Below are 13591 nucleotides of genomic sequence, written 5' to 3'. Positions count from 1 at the left end.
CGTACAATCTATACGATAAAAACAATACACCACACATGAACATACAATCAAGAACCAAATAACACACAACAATCACAAACAAGATAATTTTGTATTATCATTCCATTTGTTATTGTTCATGTTCGTCTCTTGGTTCGATATGCAAAAGGAATCAATCATATGTAGTTTAAGATCCACAAGATATGTATTCATGAATTAGAAATTGAAGTTCAATGTACATGATTTGAATTGTGTGAACATAGAATGAGTGGTTCTAGTGGATATTGATGAGTAATACAAGGGCATTAGAATATGAATGGATCAAACATGATTTTTGGAGTTTGTGATATGGCTTATAGAAGGATATTACTTCAGAGATGAAACAATGTAAAGTGAATATATTCAACTAAACTAAACAGAAGATCTACTGGATAGAGAGTTTTAATATGATTCATTTGCAAAAGGAATCAATTTAAAATAATTTATAGAATTTAAGTTATGTCGAAACAACTCAAGCCCTCATATTTAGACTTGAATACTTGAAAATAGTTTTATAAGTTTTGGGCACCGACGTTAATGGACGGGGGACATCAATAAGTTCCATTTGCAATAGGAATTATTTGATTTAAATTTGTAGAATTTGAACCATGCAGAAAATACTGAAACTTACATATTTGAATTTGAATTTTCGAAAACAATTCAAAAGTCAAATTTTATTGCACCACTGTGTTCTCCTCATTTGTGTGAGTTCAACGACATATTATTTGTTGAGAGTGGATTTGGTGAACAGGGGGATACGTGAGCACCCCCTAGACACAGTTGGATTTGCTTTTAGATTCGTTCTTAGCTAGTAGATGCTCACGGCGAGCAAACCGCCGTGAAATCCCAATCCTCATCTCGATTCCCCTCTCCTCTCGTTCCCATCCTGCTCCTCCCTGCTCCTCGCTCACCGGACGCCTGGACGCCTTCCTCCGGCGAGAGAGCTGCCTCCCCGTCGCCCTACTTCGCGCCGCCATCTCGCGCCGGCCGGCACGGCCCCGCCTCGAACCCTTCGCCGCCCGCGCGCCGTGGTTGGAAGGGGCTGCATGTCCGCAGTTTCCTCCGACGCCGGCGCGGGAGCCACGGTCAGGGGCGCCGTCCTCGACCTTGACGGCCGCCCTGCGGGCGCACCACGGCGACGGCCTCGTCGCCCTCTTGGAATCGTCAAGGACGCGATCATAGAGCGCGGTGACGGGCCCTACCCACGGGAAGCCGCCGCTCCTGGGCACGGTGAAGTGCGCCTGGAGGCCACGGTCCTGGCAGGGGATGGCGGCCACGAGCGCCCAGGCGATGACGAAGAGCACGGCACCCATTGTGTCGGCGGAGCTCTTTAGGCCCTCGAAACTGCGGAAGAGGAGCACGATGCGGCCGCGAGAGCAGCACGGCCTCCCCAGTCGCGGGCGGGAGGTGGAGAGAGGCGGCCTAAGATGAGATCGACGGCCTGCGTGGAGGCCGGCATCGGAAGTTGCTGAGCGGCGGATTGTGCAGCGCCTCGTGCGGCTGCCGGCGGAGGAGCCATGAGGAAATTGGGATTCTCGATGCGGCGCAGGGTCAGGGGTCACAGGCACGCTACAGCAAGGGTCGCGACGTGCACAGGCGTGGCCGGCCGGAGGTGCGGCATTCTCGCTTGCGTCCATGGCCGAGTATTTAGGATCGATCTGGTCCTGGTAAAATGTACTAACCAGTATAATTTTCTTTTTTCGTGAAAGACCAGATAGCGGTCAACGGCGAAGGAGGTGGCCTCCCTAGATTGCGCGAGGTAGGGGAGGAGGGAGACGTAGCAGGAAAGGAGGTGGTCGGGGTGGCCGGCGAGGTCGAAATCGACGCTCTTGTCGATTTGGTTTGTATCAAACGATTTTGGAGAATAAAATGCCAATGTCCTGTAGCTCGTGCGGCCGATGCTATTGTCGATTTGGTATGTTTCAATCGAGAGCGCAAGAGCAGGAGCGCAAAAGCAGGGCTCTCCAATGTCCTGCCGGCGAGTCCGTTTGCAAGCTCCTAGATGGAGGGCACGCCGTCGCCGCTGTAGCTTGCTCCACCCGCGACTGGTTAACATCAGAGTCCCACGCGGCCAGCAGCCACATCGGGAGCAGTGCGCCCATGCAGACAAGCTGTCAGAAGGCAGAGACTGGGCTCATGTATTGGAGAGTGTTAACGGATTATTGGATGTCGTTAGACACGTGTCGAGTGTCTAGGGGGTGCTCACGTACCCCCTGCTCACCGGGCTTCATCCCTTATTTGTTAGAATCCGAATTTCCAAACATTAGTTATGAATTTTACAAGATTAAACATGTCACGGTTAAATTTTGATGTTGTACGAAAAGTTATCCGAAAAAGTTTATCGGATGAAAAAAACTTCTACAAGAAAGTTATAGAGAATTTAATTACGAATTCAATGGAACAAAAATCATCTAAAACGGAGCCTTAAATTTATTATTATGAAATTTTAAAGTTTTCATGGGTGAACTAGCTAGCATCATATACGCTGATGGATTGGTCCAGGAGGATGTCTGTTCAGTTATTTAATCTAACACGAACCATTGGATTTGGATCTAACAGCCTACAATGGATCTGAATATAGTCTAAACTATGCGCTTCAGTTAAGCACGATAGTATTACCGGCAGGAGCACGAAAGCGGCGATGTAGCGGTCCTCCGCGGCGGTGGACTGGCCGACGGTGTTCGGGGCAAAGCAGAGAAGAAGACGGTGGCTGTGGCGTTTCCTTGTTCATCCTGGAGCAGCAAGTGATGGAAGCCAGAGTAGGTAACCGTACGCCGACGGTGACCTCCCTGTCGTTGACGAGTTCGTCGTTTGCTGCGCAATAAAACAAACTAGAAGGCTTAGATGATGCGAGAGTTCGCAACAAGAAGGTTAGATCAAGATTGGGCGGCGGGGCTTATGAATTTTCGTCGGAATCCACGGAATACTGCGGCGGTAGGCGGGGCTCCGGCGGCGAAATTGAGCGGCCTGGCGGCACCAAAATTAGGGTTTTGGAGGGGCACAAACAGAGGAGATATGTGGGTATTTATAGGGATTTTATTTCGTGCGAAACGGATCAAAATCGAACTAGAACCAGAGATTTTGGTGATCAGTTTTGGAGACGAACTCGTACAGTTCGTGGCCTGTGCTGGAGCTAGGGGACGACCTGTCAGGCGGGATCCACGTGTCAAAAAAAAAAAGAAAAAAAACGCAACGCGTGCTGTGTGCTGCTGCGTTCCTCATTGAGTTGTGAACTCGCGTGCGTGCGTTGCGTGTTTGGCTGGCTGGGCTGGCTCATTGAGTTGGCCTGGCCGGTCGGTTCTTCATTTTGTTTCCTTCTTCCCTGGTACCTTTTGTACAAATCAATTTAGGTCACCAAAATAACTCACATAAACCTTGTAAAATTTATAATCTGCCAGTATGATTTTGGGATACTAAGGATTACTCTTTCAGTCCAAAATAAAAATATAGAGATATATTTTTATGTATTTGGCCTGATGGTATATTAGGAAAACCAGAAACATACTTTGGATTTTATGAAATCAGGTAATTAAAATAGTTCCCGAAGCTGAAAGCTTTCGTAAGTTTTATTTCAACATGGATTTTGATATTGAAGTCGAAACGACTCAAATAACTTTATAAATCTAATATTGGTGAAAACCAATTTCAAAAATATTATTATGCATATAGCACTTTATATGATTACTTGGGCATTGATATTTCAAAATAAGGTTTGGGCCTTTTGTCTCAAAATAAAATCAGTATATGATTTCAAAACCATAAAATAGAAATAGGTTTGGTTTGGAAATGCTTTGAAAACAAATCTTTGTGAATTTTTTTTATTTTGGGAATGGCTTTTAAATAAAACTCAAAAGGTTTTAATTTCTTGTGAAATTTCAACAAAGACAAACAATTCAATCAACTAAATTTATTTATTTTATTTATTTATTTTTATTTTTTTTACATTCCAAAATTTGAAAAATTTGAGATGTTACATTTCTTTTCGCCCCTAGCTTTCTTCTTTTTCCGTTTAGGTCCTCCCACCACTCGCCTCCAGATCGAGTCAGCCCGAGTGTGTCGCCTCCACCTCGCCTCTCCTCGCTCAACCCCGATGGCCGCCGCTGGCTCTCGCCTCCCCGAGCAGCGCCTCTCTCCCTGGCCCGCGCTCGAGCGCCTCTCTCCTCACAGGCCGCGCGCCACTACGTCCGCCCCGTCTTGCTTCCTCTCGTCGTCACGAATGCCGCCGCTGCCTCTCGAGCTCGTCACCGTCGCGCCGCTGGCCCTCGCCGTTTCGTGCTGCTCCTCTCCGCCGCGCCGTCCGATGCTGCTGGTCTGCCACGACCTCCCCAAGCTCGTATGCAGTGGCGGAGCCAGGATTAGAGCAAGCCTCGGGCCAAAAACTTAGCCTAGAAAAACTACTCTAAAAATCATCTAATAGCATAAAATATTTAGTACAATTTAAATTTAAACATATAATTTCAACAAAATCAAACAACTCATATTTAATATCACAAAATACTAAAAATTGTAATAAGGTATAAAAAAAAGATAATACTCTCTTAGGGGAATGGTGTTTTGGCACATGGGAGCATATGCTCCCTTTATTATGAAATGCATGTTACATACATTTTGAAATTTCAAAAAATTGAAACAAAAAATTCGAACGTACATCTTCACGTGCTACGCGCTCGCAAAGTTGTTTCATAAAAATCCGACTTGTCGTGTGACGTGTGTAAAAAAGACAAAATTCAATGCTGAAAATAAGGATTTTCAGGAGATAAATTTTCTCTTTTTTACACAGACCACAAAACATATTGGTTCCTCGCGAAACTTGATGAACGTACGTATATTGTGGAGATGTACATGTAGAATAAATTTTTCGACATTTCAAAATATAACTTTCTGGTAGAGGGAGCATGTGCACCCGGGAGCCGAATTGAATTTCCGCTCTCTTAGTCCATACATAGTTGTTGTAGATAAATATAGACACAGTTTAATTAGTCTATATTTTGACTAAACTTACTATAAGTATTTAGGCTGGAGAATTGAAAAATAACAGTTCATTTCTGGATAGTCATTTAATAAATTTAACTGAGACACAGAGACGAATAGAGTTAGTCAATTACGTGCTAGCTAGCTTGATCAAAGAAGGAGCAGCGCCTGAGCCGAGTCAATTTCCTAGTACATATGTTGAGTGGAACGTATTAGGAAAAACAAAGTCGTAGAGTATATACACACAACACCGCAGCAGCAAGCAGCGCAATTGAGCTGAACCGGCCAGCAGTTGCGTTCCCGCGTTTGGAAAGATGGAGGTGGCCATGCAGGGCGGGAGGTCACGGAGAAGGAGATGCGTTGCCCAGGCCAATTCGGAAATCTGTAGTTTTGTATAGATAGTTAGCCGGGAAAGATGCTGCTCCCCGGGCCATGGCCCCTTTTGTCCGGGGTGTAGCTCCGTCTGGGACCAATTACAGTCAAATGAAGTTTCGCGTTAGCTGATAAATGCGACAAGGATTTTCACCAACTGTCAGAAACTTTCGGGATACAAGCAGAATACATGGCGTCAAGACTTACAACTGATTATGATCTATTGCCAGACGCAGGAAGGCCACTCAGGGAACCAACTTTCAACACCACTAAAGACTCCAAGGAGGTGCAGATTCACCCGACAGATCCGAAGAAAACGACGTCCATCGCGACAGATATGGACCTCGCATAGGAAAGCGCGCTCGTCGAGTTCCTCCGTGAGCACCGGAAAATCTTCGCATGGTGTCCAGCTGACATGCCGGGAGTACCCGTGGAACTCGCCGAGCACCACCTAAACTTGGATCCAATAGCGAGACCAATCAAACAACCTTTGCGACGTTTTTCGGAACCTAACCGCAAAGCTATGCTTTCGAAATTGATCGACTCAGAGAAGCTGGTTTTATCAAAGAGCTACATACAGAGGCCACGTGGGTAGCTAACCCAGTGCTGGTCCCGAAGAAAAACACGAAATTCCTTCGCATGTGTGTCGACTTTACGTGTCTCAATAAACACTGTCCAAAGGATCACTTTCGCGTTCATAACACCTTATGGCGTGTTTTGTTACAGAACAATGCCTTTTGGTCTGAAAAACGCGGGAGCAACATATCAGTGGATGATGCAGAAGTGCTTGGCAACACAGATTGGTAAAAACGTACAAGTATACATTGACGATGTCGTTATAACATCAAAAAAGGGGGCAACGTTAATCGAGGACTTGAAGGAAACCTTCGATAACCTCGACAAGTTTTGTCTCAAGCTGAATCCGACGAAGTGTTCTTTCGGTGTCCCTGCAGGAGAACTTCTCGGGTTCCTAGTCTCAGCAAAAGGGATTGAAGCTAATCCCGAAAAAATCCAAGCTATCGTAACAATGAGGAAGCCAACGAAGTTGAAAGAAATACAACAGTTAACTGGGCGAGTCGCAGCTTTAAGCAGATTTGTTGCCAGATTGGGAGAAAAGGCGTTACCGTTCTATGCCCTAATCAAACAAGGAGAGAAGTTCCAGTGGAACGAAGAGGCAGATAGAGCTTTCGAGGATCTTAAACGCACAATTTCGACACCACCAATCTTGGTGGCGCCAAAAGAGAAGGAACCCCTCCTGCTATACATTGCGGCTACACCCCGGGTGGTCAGCACGGCGCTAGTTGTCGAAAAGAGAAGAAGAAGGAAAACTCCATGGAGTGCGAGAGGCCGAGTATATTTCATTAGTGAAGTATTATCGCCTTCAAAACAGAGGTACCCACAGTACCAGAAGCTAGCATATGGAGTGTTTACGACAACAAGAAAATTGCGGCACTATTTTTCGGCGCATCCGATAATAGTGGTCAATGAGGCACCTTTATCCAATATACTAAACAATCCAGAAGCTATGGGTCGTGTCTCCCTTTGGGGAATAGAGCTTTCCCCTCGGGACATCACGTATGAAAAAATAAAAGCAATAAAGTCGCAAATTCTACCGGACTTCATCGCGAGTGGATGGAGCTACAAAATACGGGACCACCGGATCTATCGAGAACCTGGACGATGAACTTCGACGGGTCCAAGAGATTAGAGGGAGCAGGAGCAGGCGTGATACTAATATCACCTGAAGGCGACAAGTTAAAATATGTCTTAAGGATGACGTTTCCAAACGCATCTAACAATGAGGCAGAGTACGAAGCCCTCATACACGGGATGAAGATGGCGAAAGCTTGCGGCGCAACTCGATTAAAAATCTTCGGCGACTCACAATTGGTGGCTCAGCAAGTCATGAATCAGTGCGATGCAGTCAACGATAGTATGGTCGCATACAAAGAAGTTTACAATGATCTAGAGAAGCTGTTTGATGGATGCGAAGTAAATCATATCAGCAGGCTGAGTAATGATGAAGCCAATGTTCTCGCGAAGGTCGCACTGTCTCGCAATTCCACCAGGCGCATTCTGGGAAGAGATAACCGGGAGATCTACAAAGCCGAAGAAAACACAAAAGAAGCAGAAGGATGAAAAAACCTTGGCACCTCCTAAAGAAGCACTAGAGGAAGAAGAGGAACAGGAGCTGGTAATGATGGTACAGGTTCCATGGATGCAAGCTTACATATCATACATCTTAAGGAAGGTGATACCTGACGACCCAGTTTAAGCAAGGCGAGTTATTAGACGATCCAAAGCTTTTACGGTGGTCAAAGGGGAGCTGTACAAACGAAGTATTTCGGGTGTGTTACAAAGGTGCGTTACACCCAAAGAAGGAAGGATAATCTTGAAGGACGTTCACGAAGGAATATGTGGTCATCACGCGAGCAGTCGAGCTATTGCAGCCAAGGTTTTCCGAGCTGGATTTTACTGGTTGACAGCAATCGAGGACTGATGTCTACGGGTGCTTCTATTCTTGTAGACAGTGTTGGACCTCCAAGAGCAGAGGTTTGTAGAACAGCAGCAAGTTTCCCTTAAGTGGATCACCCAAGGTTTATCGAACTCAGGGAGGAAGAGGACAAAGATATCCCTCTCAAGCAACCCTGCAATCACGATACAAGAAGTCTCTTGTGTCCCCAACACACCTAATACACTTGTCAGATGTATAGGTGCACTAGTTCGGCGAAGAGATAGTGAAATACAAGTTGTATGGATGTATATGAGTGGTAATAGCAATCTGAATAAAATATGGCACCGAGTAAACATGCAACAGAACAGTAAATAAACGGAGTTTCGATGCTTAGAAACAAGGCCTAGAGATCATACTTTCACTAGTGTACACTCTCAACATTGATCACATAATAAAACCACTCTACACTCTTTTGTTGGATGATGAACACCACTAATTGTGTAGGGCTACAAGAGCACCTCAATGCCGGAGTTAACAAACTCCACAACATTCAATGTTCATATTTAAATAACCTTAGAGTGCATGATAGATCATTGCAATTACACCAAGTACTAACATAGCATGCACACTTGTCACCATCACACTATGAAGGAGGAATAGATCACATCAATACTATCATAGCAATAATTAACTTCATAATCTACAAGAGATTACAATCATAACCTACGCCAAGTACTACATGATGCACACACTCGTCACCGTTACACCATGGAGGAGGAATAGAGTACTTTAATAACATCACTAGAGTAACACATAGATGAATTGTGATACAAAATTCATATGAATCTCAATCATGTAAGGCAGCTCATGAGATCATTGTATTGAAGTACATAGGAGAGAGATTAACCACATAGCTACCGGTACAGCCCTTAGCCTCGATGGAGAACTACTCCCTCCTCATGGGAGACAACAGCGTTGATGAAGATGGCGGTGGTGTTGATGGAGATGCCTTCCGGGGGCACTTCCCCGTCCCGGCGGCGTGCCAGAACAGAGACTCATGTCCCCCAGATCTTGGCTTCGCGATGGCGGCGGCTCTGGAAGGTTTCTCGTACCGTGGTTTTTCCGTCTCGATGTTTTAAGTCAGGGACCTTTAAATAGGCGAAGAGGCGGAGTCGGAAGGCTGACGGGGGCTCCACACAGTAGGGGGGCGCCCCCCCCCTTCGGCCGCGCCGCCCTATCATCTGGTGGCCCTGTGGCCCCCCTCTGGTGGCTCTCGGGTGTTCTGGAAGCTCCGTGGAATTCTAAGATGCTGGGCGTTGATTTCGTCCGATTCCGAGAATATTTCCTTACTAGGATTTTTCTGAAACCAAAAACAACGTAAAACAAAGAACCGGCCCTTCGGCATCTCGTTAATAGGTTAGTTCCGGAAAACGCATAATAATGACATATAATGTGTATAAAACATGTGAGTATCATCATAAAAGTAGCATGGAACATAAGAAATTATAGATACGTTTAAGACGTATCAAGCATCCTCAAGCTTAGTTCCTGCTCGCCCTCGAGTAGGTAAACGATAACAAGGATAATTTGTGAAGTGACATGCTATCATAATCTTGATCAATACTATTGTAAAGCATATGAGATGAATGCAGCGATTCGAAGCAATGATGAAGATAATGAGTAAACAAATGAATCATATAGCAAAGACTTTTCATGAATAATACTTTCAAGACAAGCATCAATAAGACTTGCATAAGAGTTACTCATAAAGCAATAAATTCAAAGTAAAGGTATTGAAGCAACACAAAGGAAGATTAAGTTTCAGCGGTTGCTTTCAACTTATAACATGTATATCTCATGGATAATTGTCAACATAAAGCAATATAACAAGTGCAATAGGTAGATATGTAAGAATCAATGCACACAGTTGATACAAGTGTTTGCTTCTAAGATAGAAAGAAGTAGGTAAACTGACTCAACAATAAAGTAAAATAATGACCCTTCGCAGAGGGAAGCATTGATTACTATATTTGTGCTAGAGCTTTTCATTTTGAAAACAAGAAACAATTTTGTCAACGATAGTAATAAAGCATATGTGTTATGTATAAGATATCTTATAAGTTGCAAGCCTCATGCATAGTATACCAATAGTGCTCGCACCTTGTCCTAATTAACTTGGATTAACATGTATTATCATTGCATAGCATATGTTTCAACCAAGTGTCACAAAGGGGTACCTCTATGCCGCATGTACAAAGGTCTAAGGAGAAAGCTCGCATTGGATTTCTCGCTTTTGATTATTCTCAACTTAGACATCCATACCGGGACAACATAGACAACAGATAATGGACTCCTCTTTAGTGCATAAACATTCAACAACAGATAATATTCTCATAAGAGATTGAGGATTAATTGTCCACACTGAAACTTCCACCATGAATCATGGCTTTAGTTAGCGGCCCAATGTTCTTCTCTAACAGTATGCATACTCAAACCATTTGATTATGAAAATCGCCCTTACTTCAGACAAGACGAACATGCATAGCAACTCACATGATATTCAACAAGTGTGTAAAAGTTGATGGCGTCCCCAGAAACATGGTTACCGCTCAACAAGCAACTTATAAGAAATAAGACACATAAGTACATATTCTTCACCACAATAGTTTTTAAGCTATTTTTTCCCATGAGCTATCTATTGTAAAGGCAAAGAATATAATTTTAAAGGTAGCACTCAAGTAATGTACTTTGGAATGGCAGAGAAATACCATGTGGTAGGTAGGTATGGTGGACACAAATGGCATAGTTTTTGGCTCAGGGATTTGGATGCACGAGAAGAATTCCTCTCAATACAAGGCTAGGCTAGCAAGGTTGTTTGAAGCAAACTCAAGTATGAAAGGTGCAGCAAAGCTCACATATGAACATATTGTAGGTATTATAAGACTTTACATCGTCTTCCTTGTTGTTCAAACACCTTAACCAGAAAATATCTAGACTCTAGAGATCAATCATGCAAACCAAATTTTAACAAGCTCTATGTAGTTCTTCATTAATAGGTGCAAAGTACATGATGCAAGATCTTAAACATGATCTATATGACCACAACAATTTCCAAGTATCACATTATTCAAGACATTATACCATTTACCACATGCGGCATTTTCCGTTTCCAACCATATAACAATGAATAAAGTAGTCCAACTTTCGCAATGAACATTAAAGATAAAGCTAAGAACACATGTGTTCATACGAAACAGCGGAGCGTGTCTCTCTCCCACACAAGCATGATGGATCAGATCTTGTTCAAACACAAAACAAAAATAAAATCACACAGACGCTCCAAGTAAAGTACATAAGATGTGACCGAATAAAAATATAGTTTCAAGAGAAGAAACTTGATAAGTTGTCGATGAAGAAGGGGATGCCTTGGGCATCCCCAAGCTTAGATGCTTGAGTCTTCTTGAAATATGCAGGGATGAACCACGGGGGCACCCCCAAGCTTGGACTCTTCACTCTTCTTGATCATAGTATATCATCCTCCTCTCTTGACCCTTGAAAACTTCCTCCACACCAAACTCGAAACAAACTCATTAGAGGGTTAGTGCATAATCAAAAATTCACATATTCAGAGGTGACACAATCATTTTTAACACTTCCGGACATTGCACAAAGCTACTGGAGGTTAATGGAACAAAGAAATCCATCCAACACAGCAAAAGAGGCAATGCGAAATAAAAGGCAGAATCTATCAAAACAGAACAGTCCGTAAAGACGATTTTTTTGAGGCACCAGACTTGCTCAGATGAAAATGCTCAAATTGAATGAAAGTTGCGTACATATCTGAGGATCACGCACGTAAATTGGCAGATTTTTCTGAGTTACCTACAGAGAGGCATATTGAAATTCGTGACATCAAGAAATCTGCTTCTCGCGCAGTAATCCAAATCTAGTATTGACTTTACTATCAAAGACTTTACTTGGCACAACAATGCAATAAAATAAAGATAAGGAGAGGTTGCTACAGTAGTAACTACTTCCAAGACACAACAAAACAGTAGCAAAATAAACACATGGGTTATCTCCCAAGAAGTTCTTTCTTTATAGCCATTAAGATGGGCTCAGCAGTTTTAATGATGCACTCGCAAGAAATAAGAGTTGAAGCAAAAGAGAGCATCAAGAAGCAAATTCAAAACAAATTTAAGCCTAACCCACTTCCTATGAAAAGGAATCTTGTAAATAAACAAGTCATTTAGGCATAATGCAACAAGCATAGGAAAACTAGATAAGCGCAACTTCAAGATTCTCAACATAAAGAGTGGAAACTTAATATTATTAAGATGCATATAGCCATATTTCCCTCTCTCATAATAAATTTCAGTGGCATCATGAACAAATTCAACAATGTAACTATCACATAAAGCATTCTTATTCACATGCATAAAAGTATCATTACTCTCCACATAAGCATAATCAATTTTATTAGTTGTAGTGGGAGCAAATTCAACAAAGTAGCTATCACTATTATTCTCATCATCAAATATAGGAGGCATATTTTAATCATAATTAAATTTATCCTCCATAATAGGCGGCACCAAAAGACCACTATCATTATAATCATCATAAGTAGGAGGCAAAGTATCATCAAAGAAAATTTTCTCCTCAATGCTTGGGGGACTAAAAATATCATGCTCATCAAAGCCAGCTTCCCCAAGCTTAGAATTTTTCATATCATTTGCAACAATGGTGTTCAAAGAGTTCATGCTAATATCATTGCTACTAGCATGCAAATAAGATTCCACAGGTTTTTTAATTTTCGCATTAAACCATTCATGTCTTGACTCATGAAATAGTACAAAAAGCTCACAGATGTTTTCCATTATGCCTTACTAGTGTAAAACAAGAAACAAAAAGATGCAATTGCAGGATCTAAAGGAAATAGCTTCGAGCACACACACAACGGCAAGAGAAAAGTACTTAGTTACCTGGGACCGGAGTATGAGTGCCTTTTACCTTTCCTCCCCGGCAACGGCGCCAGAAAAGTGCTTGATGTCTACGGGTGCTTCTATTCTTGTAGACAGTGTTGGGCCTCCAAGAGCGAGAGGTTTGTAGAACAGCGAAGCAAGTTTCCCTTAAGTGGATCACCCAAGGTTTATCGAACTCGGGGAGGAAGAGGACAAAGATATCCCTCTCAAGCAACCCTCGCAATCACGGTACAAGAAGTCTCTTGTGTCCCCAACACACCTAATACACTTGTCAGATGTATAGGTGCACTAGTTCGGCGAAGAGATAGTGAAATACAAGTAGTATGGATGTATACGAGTGGTAATAGCAATCTGAATAAAATATGGCAGCGAGTAAACATGCAACGTAACGATAAATAAACGGAGTTTCGATGCTTAGAAACAAGGCCTAGGGATCATACTTTCACTAGTGGACACTCTCAACATTGATCACATAATAAAACCACTCTACACTCTTTTGTTGGATGATGAACACCACTAATTGTGTAGGGCTACAAGAGCACCTCAATGCCGGAGTTAACAAGCTCCACAACATTCAATGTTCATATTTAAATAACCTTAGAGTGCATGATAGATCATTGCAATTACACCAAGTACTAACATAGCATGCACACTGTCACCATCACACTATGAAGGAGGAATAGATCACATCAATACTATCATAGCAATAATTAACTTCATAATGTACAAGAGATTACAATCATAACCTACGCCAAGTACTACATGATGCACACACTGTCACCGTTACACCATG

The sequence above is a fragment of the Lolium rigidum genome, chromosome 4, assembly GCF_022539505.1.
Source record: "Lolium rigidum isolate FL_2022 chromosome 4, APGP_CSIRO_Lrig_0.1, whole genome shotgun sequence".
Taxonomy (NCBI): domain Eukaryota; kingdom Viridiplantae; phylum Streptophyta; class Magnoliopsida; order Poales; family Poaceae; genus Lolium; species Lolium rigidum.
The sequence above is the reverse complement of the archived record's forward strand: the minus strand, read 5'-3'. Positions refer to the sequence as shown.